At 45.7% G+C, this 12,035-nt stretch overlaps 5 non-coding genes across 5 annotated transcripts; all 5 read left to right on the top strand.

The window, feature by feature from the left end:
- Window positions 1-1,112: 1,112 nt before the first annotated feature.
- LOC130344558 (U2 spliceosomal RNA) lies at window positions 1,113-1,303 on the top strand. Its single transcript, XR_008883460.1, has one exon. It is a non-coding gene; the product is annotated as a U2 spliceosomal RNA (small nuclear RNA).
- Window positions 1,304-3,379: 2,076 nt separating this feature from the next.
- Window positions 3,380-3,570, top strand: LOC130344560 (U2 spliceosomal RNA). Its single transcript, XR_008883462.1, has one exon. It is a non-coding gene; the product is annotated as a U2 spliceosomal RNA (small nuclear RNA).
- A 3,374-nt stretch (window positions 3,571-6,944) lies between these two features.
- Window positions 6,945-7,135, top strand: LOC130344561 (U2 spliceosomal RNA). The gene has a single exon (XR_008883463.1). It is a non-coding gene; the product is annotated as a U2 spliceosomal RNA (small nuclear RNA).
- A 2,094-nt stretch (window positions 7,136-9,229) lies between these two features.
- On the top strand, window positions 9,230-9,420 carry LOC130344562 (U2 spliceosomal RNA). Its single transcript, XR_008883464.1, has one exon. It is a non-coding gene; the product is annotated as a U2 spliceosomal RNA (small nuclear RNA).
- Window positions 9,421-11,520: 2,100 nt separating this feature from the next.
- Window positions 11,521-11,711, top strand: LOC130344564 (U2 spliceosomal RNA). The gene has a single exon (XR_008883465.1). It is a non-coding gene; the product is annotated as a U2 spliceosomal RNA (small nuclear RNA).
- Window positions 11,712-12,035: the final 324 nt, after the last annotated feature.

Here is a 12,035-nt window from a genome sequence, read left to right on the forward strand (position 1 = left end):
TTGAATAAGCATTGCTGCACTGATGGGGTATGCATTAGACGAAAAAAAAGAAGAAAAAGAAGAATAATACGCCCAGAAAAGAGGCGAAAAGGAGAAAAACGTAAAAAAACGTGAAAAAAAAGTAAGAGGAAGAGAAGGGAAAAAAAGGTGGAAATGGGTTTAAAAGTGATTTCGGCGGAGAAATATATATATATATATATATATATATATATATATATATATATATATATATATATATACGCGCACACACACACATATATATAAACGTATTCTCCGTTGAGATATTGCAGCCGCTGCTGTGTCCAGGCCCAGGAGCCTTAGCACTGTGCTGTGATGTCACTCAATACCACTGACATCACTAGGTGTAAACAACATCTCTCCTTTGCTGTGTATGTGACTATGGAGCTGTTTGGTGATGTCGTCTATTATGGCCTTCATAGAAGCAACAGGAGATTGTTGCATCCATCTAGAACCCTCAGAACTACAGTGCTATGATGTCACTCACTTCCACAGGCCTTGCAGAGTGTAAACAACAACAACCCAGCTTTGTTGTGTATGTAACCATAGGGATTTGTGATGTCACCTAGAACCTTCACAGCAGCGACAGCTTTATGAGGAGCATCAGCACTGCTCTGCCTGAGCAGAACCATCACCGCCATAGGTTGTCAAATAACCCGGGTTTAACCCACACAGGTAAGTCCAATGGGGTGCAGGCATGTCCTCTATGCTTACAGCTTCCCGTGGGTGTTGGTTTGATACCGTTTGGGGACAGCCAAGGAGGCATCTGCAGGCAACAAAGGTAGGTGTGTGCTTGTGTGTGTGTTTCCTATGCAGATCCTAAGCCCAGTGTCACATGCAAGTAGGAGGAGTAAGAAGGGTTCCTGGCAAATCCGGGTTATGGATTGCATTTAAAAAGGCCCCGTGGGAGTGCAATGGGCCCCTGTCTTGCTGCTTAGCAATAATGGTATGGGTTTAGGTTCTGCTGTGTGTACTGGTGGTTGACTGCCCCCCAGCCCAGAGTGTGCATGGAAAATTGTCTGGCAGCCTCCCTGACAGCAAGCAGTGATAGTGCCCATGAAGGGCACCTTGTTGGGCCCGCCCCTTTCACGGTTATCGCTTCTCGGCCTTTTGGCTAAGATCAAGTGTAGTATCTGTTCTTATCAGTTTAATATCTGATACGTCCCCTATCTGGGGACCATATATTAAATGGATTTTTGAGAACGGGGGCCGATTTCGAAGCTTGCTTCCGTCGCCCTATGCATTGACCCGATATGGCAGTATCTTCGGGTACAGTGCACCACCCCCTTACAGGGTTAAAAAGAAAGATTCCTACTTTCATTGCTACCTGCTTGCTGGCTAGCCAGCTAGCCAGCCCTGTGGGCCTTGCTGCTGCTGCAGCCAAAAAACAAAAGGTGGTGCTGCTGCTGCTTCTGCTGCTGCTTGTGTCTGGCCGCTGTTGGAGCGTCCAGGCACAGGACTTCTGCTGCTGCTGACTAAATGGCCTCCTTAATTGGATCATTTGAGTAGCCAGCACACCTGTGCAGGTAGGGCATGACATGATAGGCAGCTGCCTTGATAGCGGGTGGGTGCTGAATGTTCCTAATTGACAAAATAAGATTAATGCTTATGAAGAAATATAAAATCTCATCCCTTCCCCAATATCGCGCCACACCCCTACCCCTTAATTCCCTGGTTGAACTTGATGGACATATGTCTTTTTTCGACCGTACTAACTATGTAACTATGTAACATAACATGGGGGGGGGGGGGGTCTCCTGGCTGTTCACACAGGTGTGTCATTGCTGTACATTGACCATGCATTGCTTCTGTGGTATTGCAAAGGCAAAGACAAATGCTTCCAGCCATCCATTGCACTAATGGATTGGTCATCAGCTGGCTGTCTATGTCCCGCATCAATATAGACCAAAGTACAGAGGGTTAGGCTATGCTATTGTGCACCTACCTGATGCATCAGAAGGTGCGAGGCCCTTGCTAAATTCTGTGCACAGACTTTGAGATCTATACTTTAGACTGTATCTAAACCTGCTCCAACATGGACTGACATTCTGGCCTACTTTCAGCCGATGCGACTTGTCTGTCGCTGAACAGTCGCTTTTTATGTATTCAGCACCTATGTATAATGTTGTAAAAATGCTCTAGAAGCTAAAGTCGCAGAAATGTCACACATATTTGGCCTGCAACTTTCTGTGCGACAAATTCAGACAGGAAAAATCAGTATAAATCCTTAGAAAATTATCCCCCAGTGTCTCCATCTGCTGGCGGTATTGAATAAGCATTGCTGCACTGATGGGGTATGCATTAGACGAAAAAAAAGAAGAAAAAGAAGAATAATACGCCCAGAAAAGAGGCGAAAAGGAGAAAAACGTAAAAAAACGTGAAAAAAAAGTAAGAGGAAGAGAAGGGAAAAAAAGGTGGAAATGGGTTTAAAAGTGATTTCGGCGGAGAAATATATATATATATATATATATATATATATATATATATACGCGCACACACACACATATATATAAACGTATTCTCCGTTGAGATATTGCAGCCGCTGCTGTGTCCAGGCCCAGGAGCCTTAGCACTGTGCTGTGATGTCACTCAATACCACTGACATCACTAGGTGTAAACAACATCTCTCCTTTGCTGTGTATGTGACTATGGAGCTGTTTGGTGATGTCGTCTATTATGGCCTTCATAGAAGCAACAGGAGATTGTTGCATCCATCTAGAACCCTCAGAACTACAGTGCTATGATGTCACTCACTTCCACAGGCCTTGCAGAGTGTAAACAACAACAACCCAGCTTTGTTGTGTATGTAACCATAGGGATTTGTGATGTCACCTAGAACCTTCACAGCAGCGACAGCTTTATGAGGAGCATCAGCACTGCTCTGCCTGAGCAGAACCATCACCGCCATAGGTTGTCAAATAACCCGGGTTTAACCCACACAGGTAAGTCCAATGGGGTGCAGGCATGTCCTCTATGCTTACAGCTTCCCGTGGGTGTTGGTTTGATACCGTTTGGGGACAGCCAAGGAGGCATCTGCAGGCAACAAAGGTAGGTGTGTGCTTGTGTGTGTGTTTCCTATGCAGATCCTAAGCCCAGTGTCACATGCAAGTAGGAGGAGTAAGAAGGGTTCCTGGCAAATCCGGGTTATGGATTGCATTTAAAAAGGCCCCGTGGGAGTGCAATGGGCCCCTGTCTTGCTGCTTAGCAATAATGGTATGGGTTTAGGTTCTGCTGTGTGTACTGGTGGTTGACTGCCCCCCAGCCCAGAGTGTGCATGGAAAATTGTCTGGCAGCCTCCCTGACAGCAAGCAGTGATAGTGCCCATGAAGGGCACCTTGTTGGGCCCGCCCCTTTCACGGTTATCGCTTCTCGGCCTTTTGGCTAAGATCAAGTGTAGTATCTGTTCTTATCAGTTTAATATCTGATACGTCCCCTATCTGGGGACCATATATTAAATGGATTTTTGAGAACGGGGGCCGATTTCGAAGCTTGCTTCCGTCGCCCTATGCATTGACCCGATATGGCAGTATCTTCGGGTACAGTGCACCACCCCCTTACAGGGTTAAAAAGAAAGATTCCTACTTTCATTGCTACCTGCTTGCTGGCTAGCCAGCTAGCCAGCCCTGTGGGCCTTGCTGCTGCTGCAGCCAAAAAACAAAAGGTGGTGCTGCTGCTGCTTCTGCTGCTGCTTGTGTCTGGCCGCTGTTGGAGCGTCCAGGCACAGGACTTCTGCTGCTGCTGACTAAATGGCCTCCTTAATTGGATCATTTGAGTAGCCAGCACACCTGTGCAGGTAGGGCATGACATGATAGGCAGCTGCCTTGATAGCGGGTGGGTGCTGAATGTTCCTAATTGACAAAATAAGATTAATGCTTATGAAGAAATATAAAATCTCATCCCTTCCCCAATATCGCGCCACACCCCTACCCCTTAATTCCCTGGTTGAACTTGATGGACATATGTCTTTTTTCGACCGTACTAACTATGTAACTATGTAACATAACATGGGGGGGGGGGGGGTCTCCTGGCTGTTCACACAGGTGTGTCATTGCTGTACATTGACCATGCATTGCTTCTGTGGTATTGCAAAGGCAAAGACAAATGCTTCCAGCCATCCATTGCACTAATGGATTGGTCATCAGCTGGCTGTCTATGTCCCGCATCAATATAGACCAAAGTACAGAGGGTTAGGCTATGCTATTGTGCACCTACCTGATGCATCAGAAGGTGCGAGGCCCTTGCTAAATTCTGTGCACAGACTTTGAGATCTATACTTTAGACTGTATCTAAACCTGCTCCAACATGGACTGACATTCTGGCCTACTTTCAGCCGATGCGACTTGTCTGTCGCTGAACAGTCGCTTTTTATGTATTCAGCACCTATGTATAATGTTGTAAAAATGCTCTAGAAGCTAAAGTCGCAGAAATGTCACACATATTTGGCCTGCAACTTTCTGTGCGACAAATTCAGACAGGAAAAATCAGTATAAATCCTTAGAAAATTATCCCCCAGTGTCTCCATCTGCTGGCGGTATTGAATAAGCATTGCTGCACTGATGGGGTATGCATTAGACGAAAAAAAAGAAGAAAAAGAAGAATAATACGCCCAGAAAAGAGGCGAAAAGGAGAAAAACGTAAAAAAACGTGAAAAAAAAGTAAGAGGAAGAGAAGGGAAAAAAAGGTGGAAATGGGTTTAACCCCTTAAGGACCGGAGGTTTTTCCGTTTTTGCATTTTCGTTTTTTGCTCCTTGCCTTTAAAAAATCATAACTCTTTCAAATTTACACCTAAAAATCCATATGATGGCTTATTTTTTGCGCCACCAATTCTACTTTGTAATGACGTCAGTCATTTTGCCCAAAAATCTATGGTGAAGCGGGAAAAAAAATCATTGTGCGACAAAATTGAAAAAAAAAACGCTGTTTTGTAACTTTTGGGGGCTTCCGTTTCTACGTAGTACATTTTTCGGTAAAAATGACACCTGATATGTATTCTGTAGGTCCATACGATTAAAATTATACCCTACTTATATAGGTTTGATTTTGTCGTACTTCTGGAAAAAATCATAACTACATGCAGGAAAATTAATACGTTTAAAATTGTCATCTTCTGACCCCTATAACTTTTTTATTTTTCCGTGTATGGGGCGGTATGAGGGCTCATTTTTTGCGCCGTGATCTGAAGTTTTTAACGGTACCATTTTTGCATTGATAGGACTTATTGATCACTTTTTATTCATTTTTAAATGATATAAAAAGTGACCAAAAATGCACTATTTTGGACTTTGGAATTTTTTTGCGCGCACGCCATTGACCGAGCGGTTTAATTAATGATATATTTTTATAATTCGGACATTTCCGCACGCGGTGATACCACATATGTTTATTTTTATTTTTATTTACACTGTGTTTTTTTTTTTATTGGAAAAGGGGGGTGATTCAAACTTTTAATAGGGGAGGAGTTAAATGATCTTTATTCACTTTTTTTTTGCACTTTTTTTTTGCAGTGTTATAGGTCCCATAGGGACCTATAACACTGCACACACTGATCTTCTATGTTGATCACTGGTTTCTCATAAGAAACCAGTGATCAACGATTCTGCCGGATGACTGCTCATGCCTGGATCTCAGGCACTGAGCAGTCATTCGACGATCGGACAGCGAGGAGGCAGGTAGGGGCCCTCCCGCTGTCCTGTCAGCTGTTCGGGATGCCGCGATTTCACCGCGGCTATCCCGAACAGCCCACTGAGCTAGCCGGGATGCTTTCGGTTTCACTTTAGACGCGGCGTTCAACTTTGAACGCCGCGTCTAAAGGGTTAATAGCGCGCGGCACAGCGATCAATGCCGCGCGCTATTAGCCACGGGTCCCGGCCGTTGTTAGAGGCCGGGCCCGACCCGCTATGACGCGGGGCCACGCCGTGGCCCCGCGTTATAGATCGGGAGTGGACACATGACGTTCCAGTACGTCATGTGTCCTTAAGGGGTTAAAAGTGATTTCGGCGGAGAAATATATATATATATATATATATATATATATATATATATATATATATATACGCGCACACACACACATATATATAAACGTATTCTCCGTTGAGATATTGCAGCCGCTGCTGTGTCCAGGCCCAGGAGCCTTAGCACTGTGCTGTGATGTCACTCAATACCACTGACATCACTAGGTGTAAACAACATCTCTCCTTTGCTGTGTATGTGACTATGGAGCTGTTTGGTGATGTCGTCTATTATGGCCTTCATAGAAGCAACAGGAGATTGTTGCATCCATCTAGAACCCTCAGAACTACAGTGCTATGATGTCACTCACTTCCACAGGCCTTGCAGAGTGTAAACAACAACAACCCAGCTTTGTTGTGTATGTAACCATAGGGATTTGTGATGTCACCTAGAACCTTCACAGCAGCGACAGCTTTATGAGGAGCATCAGCACTGCTCTGCCTGAGCAGAACCATCACCGCCATAGGTTGTCAAATAACCCGGGTTTAACCCACACAGGTAAGTCCAATGGGGTGCAGGCATGTCCTCTATGCTTACAGCTTCCCGTGGGTGTTGGTTTGATACCGTTTGGGGACAGCCAAGGAGGCATCTGCAGGCAACAAAGGTAGGTGTGTGCTTGTGTGTGTGTTTCCTATGCAGATCCTAAGCCCAGTGTCACATGCAAGTAGGAGGAGTAAGAAGGGTTCCTGGCAAATCCGGGTTATGGATTGCATTTAAAAAGGCCCCGTGGGAGTGCAATGGGCCCCTGTCTTGCTGCTTAGCAATAATGGTATGGGTTTAGGTTCTGCTGTGTGTACTGGTGGTTGACTGCCCCCCAGCCCAGAGTGTGCATGGAAAATTGTCTGGCAGCCTCCCTGACAGCAAGCAGTGATAGTGCCCATGAAGGGCACCTTGTTGGGCCCGCCCCTTTCACGGTTATCGCTTCTCGGCCTTTTGGCTAAGATCAAGTGTAGTATCTGTTCTTATCAGTTTAATATCTGATACGTCCCCTATCTGGGGACCATATATTAAATGGATTTTTGAGAACGGGGGCCGATTTCGAAGCTTGCTTCCGTCGCCCTATGCATTGACCCGATATGGCAGTATCTTCGGGTACAGTGCACCACCCCCTTACAGGGTTAAAAAGAAAGATTCCTACTTTCATTGCTACCTGCTTGCTGGCTAGCCAGCTAGCCAGCCCTGTGGGCCTTGCTGCTGCTGCAGCCAAAAAACAAAAGGTGGTGCTGCTGCTGCTGCTTCTGCTGCTTCTGCTTCTGCTTGTGTCTGGCCACTGTTGGAGCGTCCAGGCACAGGACTTCTGCTGCTGCTGACTAAATGGCCTCCTTAATTGGATCATTTGAGTAGCCAGCACACCTGTGCAGGTAGGGCATGACATGATAGGCAGCTGCCTTGATAGCGGGTGGGTGCTGAATGTTCCTAATTGACAAAATAAGATTAATGCTTATGAAGAAATATAAAATCTCATCCCTTCCTCAATATCGCGCCACACCCCTACCCCTTAATTCCCTGGTTGAACTTGATGGACATATGTCTTTTTTCGACCGTACTAACTATGTAACTATGTAACATAACATGGGGGGGGGGGGGGGGTCTCCTGGCTGTTCACACAGGTGTGTCATTGCTGTACATTGACCATGCATTGCTTCTGTGGTATTGCAAAGGCAAAGACAAATGCTTCCAGCCATCCATTGCACTAATGGATTGGTCATCAGCTGGCTGTCTATGTCCCGCATCAATATAGACCAAAGTACAGAGGGTTAGGCTATGCTATTGTGCACCTACCTGATGCATCAGAAGGTGCGAGGCCCTTGCTAAATTCTGTGCACAGACTTTGAGATCTATACTTTAGACTGTATCTAAACCTGCTCCAACATGGACTGACATTCTGGCCTACTTTCAGCCGATGCGACTTGTCTGTCGCTGAACAGTCGCTTTTTATGTATTCAGCACCTATGTATAATGTTGTAAAAATGCTCTAGAAGCTAAAGTCGCAGAAATGTCACACATATTTGGCCTGCAACTTTCTGTGCGACAAATTCAGACAGGAAAAATCAGTATAAATCCTTAGAAAATTATCCCCCAGTGTCTCCATCTGCTGGCGGTATTGAATAAGCATTGCTGCACTGATGGGGTATGCATTAGACGAAAAAAAAGAAGAAAAAGAAGAATAATACGCCCAGAAAAGAGGCGAAAAGGAGAAAAACGTAAAAAAACTTGAAAAAAAAGTAAGAGGAAGAGAAGGGAAAAAAAGGTGGAAATGGGTTTAAAAGTGATTTCGGCGGAGAAATATATATATATATATATATATATATATATATATATATATATACGCGCACACACACACATATATATAAACGTATTCTCCGTTGAGATATTGCAGCCGCTGCTGTGTCCAGGCCCAGGAGCCTTAGCACTGTGCTGTGATGTCACTCAATACCACTGACATCACTAGGTGTAAACAACATCTCTCCTTTGCTGTGTATGTGACTATGGAGCTGTTTGGTGATGTCGTCTATTATGGCCTTCATAGAAGCAACAGGAGATTGTTGCATCCATCTAGAACCCTCAGAACTACAGTGCTATGATGTCACTCACTTCCACAGGCCTTGCAGAGTGTAAACAACAACAACCCAGCTTTGTTGTGTATGTAACCATAGGGATTTGTGATGTCACCTAGAACCTTCACAGCAGCGACAGCTTTATGAGGAGCATCAGCACTGCTCTGCCTGAGCAGAACCATCACCGCCATAGGTTGTCAAATAACCCGGGTTTAACCCACACAGGTAAGTCCAATGGGGTGCAGGCATGTCCTCTATGCTTACAGCTTCCCGTGGGTGTTGGTTTGATACCGTTTGGGGACAGCCAAGGAGGCATCTGCAGGCAACAAAGGTAGGTGTGTGCTTGTGTGTGTGTTTCCTATGCAGATCCTAAGCCCAGTGTCACATGCAAGTAGGAGGAGTAAGAAGGGTTCCTGGCAAATCCGGGTTATGGATTGCATTTAAAAAGGCCCCGTGGGAGTGCAATGGGCCCCTGTCTTGCTGCTTAGCAATAATGGTATGGGTTTAGGTTCTGCTGTGTGTACTGGTGGTTGACTGCCCCCCAGCCCAGAGTGTGCATGGAAAATTGTCTGGCAGCCTCCCTGACAGCAAGCAGTGATAGTGCCCATGAAGGGCACCTTGTTGGGCCCGCCCCTTTCACGGTTATCGCTTCTCGGCCTTTTGGCTAAGATCAAGTGTAGTATCTGTTCTTATCAGTTTAATATCTGATACGTCCCCTATCTGGGGACCATATATTAAATGGATTTTTGAGAACGGGGGCCGATTTCGAAGCTTGCTTCCGTCGCCCTATGCATTGACCCGATATGGCAGTATCTTCGGGTACAGTGCACCACCCCCTTACAGGGTTAAAAAGAAAGATTCCTACTTTCATTGCTACCTGCTTGCTGGCTAGCCAGCTAGCCAGCCCTGTGGGCCTTGCTGCTGCTGCAGCCAAAAAACAAAAGGTGGTGCTGCTGCTGCTTCTGCTGCTTCTGCTTCTGCTTCTGCTTGTGTCTGGCCACTGTTGGAGCGTCCAGGCACAGGACTTCTGCTGCTGCTGACTAAATGGCCTCCTTAATTGGATCATTTGAGTAGCCAGCACACCTGTGCAGGTAGGGCATGACATGATAGGCAGCTGCCTTGATAGCGGGTGGGTGCTGAATGTTCCTAATTGACAAAATAAGATTAATGCTTATGAAGAAATATAAAATCTCATCCCTTCCCCAATATCGCGCCACACCCCTACCCCTTAATTCCCTGGTTGAACTTGATGGACATATGTCTTTTTTCGACCGTACTAACTATGTAACTATGTAACATAACATGGGGGGGGGGGGGGGTCTCCTGGCTGTTCACACAGGTGTGTCATTGCTGTACATTGACCATGCATTGCTTCTGTGGTATTGCAAAGGCAAAGACAAATGCTTCCAGCCATCCATTGCACTAATGGATTGGTCATCAGCTGGCTGTCTATGTCCCGCATCAATATAGACCAAAGTACAGAGGGTTAGGCTATGCTATTGTGCACCTACCTGATGCATCAGAAGGTGCGAGGCCCTTGCTAAATTCTGTGCACAGACTTTGAGATCTATACTTTAGACTGTATCTAAACCTGCTCCAACATGGACTGACATTCTGGCCTACTTTCAGCCGATGCGACTTGTCTGTCGCTGAACAGTCGCTTTTTATGTATTCAGCACCTATGTATAATGTTGTAAAAATGCTCTAGAAGCTAAAGTCGCAGAAATGTCACACATATTTGGCCTGCAACTTTCTGTGCGACAAATTCAGACAGGAAAAATCAGTATAAATCCTTAGAAAATTATCCCCCAGTGTCTCCATCTGCTGGCGGTATTGAATAAGCATTGCTGCACTGATGGGGTATGCATTAGACGAAAAAAAAGAAGAAAAAGAAGAATAATACGCCCAGAAAAGAGGCGAAAAGGAGAAAAACGTAAAAAAACTTGAAAAAAAAGTAAGAGGAAGAGAAGGGAAAAAAAGGTGGAAATGGGTTTAAAAGTGATTTCGGCGGAGAAATATATATATATATATATATATATATATATATATATATATATATATACGCGCACACACACACATATATATAAACGTATTCTCCGTTGAGATATTGCAGCCGCTGCTGTGTCCAGGCCCAGGAGCCTTAGCACTGTGCTGTGATGTCACTCAATACCACTGACATCACTAGGTGTAAACAACATCTCTCCTTTGCTGTGTATGTGACTATGGAGCTGTTTGGTGATGTCGTCTATTATGGCCTTCATAGAAGCAACAGGAGATTGTTGCATCCATCTAGAACCCTCAGAACTACAGTGCTATGATGTCACTCACTTCCACAGGCCTTGCAGAGTGTAAACAACAACAACCCAGCTTTGTTGTGTATGTAACCATAGGGATTTGTGATGTCACCTAGAACCTTCACAGCAGCGACAGCTTTATGAGGAGCATCAGCACTGCTCTGCCTGAGCAGAACCATCACCGCCATAGGTTGTCAAATAACCCGGGTTTAACCCACACAGGTAAGTCCAATGGGGTGCAGGCATGTCCTCTATGCTTACAGCTTCCCGTGGGTGTTGGTTTGATACCGTTTGGGGACAGCCAAGGAGGCATCTGCAGGCAACAAAGGTAGGTGTGTGCTTGTGTGTGTGTTTCCTATGCAGATCCTAAGCCCAGTGTCACATGCAAGTAGGAGGAGTAAGAAGGGTTCCTGGCAAATCCGGGTTATGGATTGCATTTAAAAAGGCCCCGTGGGAGTGCAATGGGCCCCTGTCTTGCTGCTTAGCAATAATGGTATGGGTTTAGGTTCTGCTGTGTGTACTGGTGGTTGACTGCCCCCCAGCCCAGAGTGTGCATGGAAAATTGTCTGGCAGCCTCCCTGACAGCAAGCAGTGATAGTGCCCATGAAGGGCACCTTGTTGGGCCCGCCCCTTTCACGGTTATCGCTTCTCGGCCTTTTGGCTAAGATCAAGTGTAGTATCTGTTCTTATCAGTTTAATATCTGATACGTCCCCTATCTGGGGACCATATATTAAATGGATTTTTGAGAACGGGGGCCGATTTCGAAGCTTGCTTCCGTCGCCCTATGCATTGACCCGATATGGCAGTATCTTCGGGTACAGTGCACCACCCCCTTAAAGGGTTAAAAAGAAAGATTCCTACTTTCATTGCTACCTGCTTGCTGGCTAGCCAGCTAGCCAGCCCTGTGGGCCTTGCTGCTGCTGCAGCCAAAAAACAAAAGGTGGTGCTGCTGCTGCTTCTGCTGCTGCTTGTGTCTGGCCGCTGTTGGAGCGTCCAGGCACAGGACTTCTGCTGCTGCTGACTAAATGGCCTCCTTAATTGGATCATTTGAGTAGCCAGCACACCTGTGCAGGTAGGGCATGACATGATAGGCAGCTGCCTTGATAGCGGGTGGGTGCTGAATGTTCCTAATTGACAAAATAAGATTAATGCTTA

This window comes from Hyla sarda, unplaced genomic scaffold (assembly GCF_029499605.1).
Source record: "Hyla sarda isolate aHylSar1 unplaced genomic scaffold, aHylSar1.hap1 scaffold_722, whole genome shotgun sequence".
Lineage (NCBI taxonomy): Eukaryota > Metazoa > Chordata > Amphibia > Anura > Hylidae > Hyla > Hyla sarda.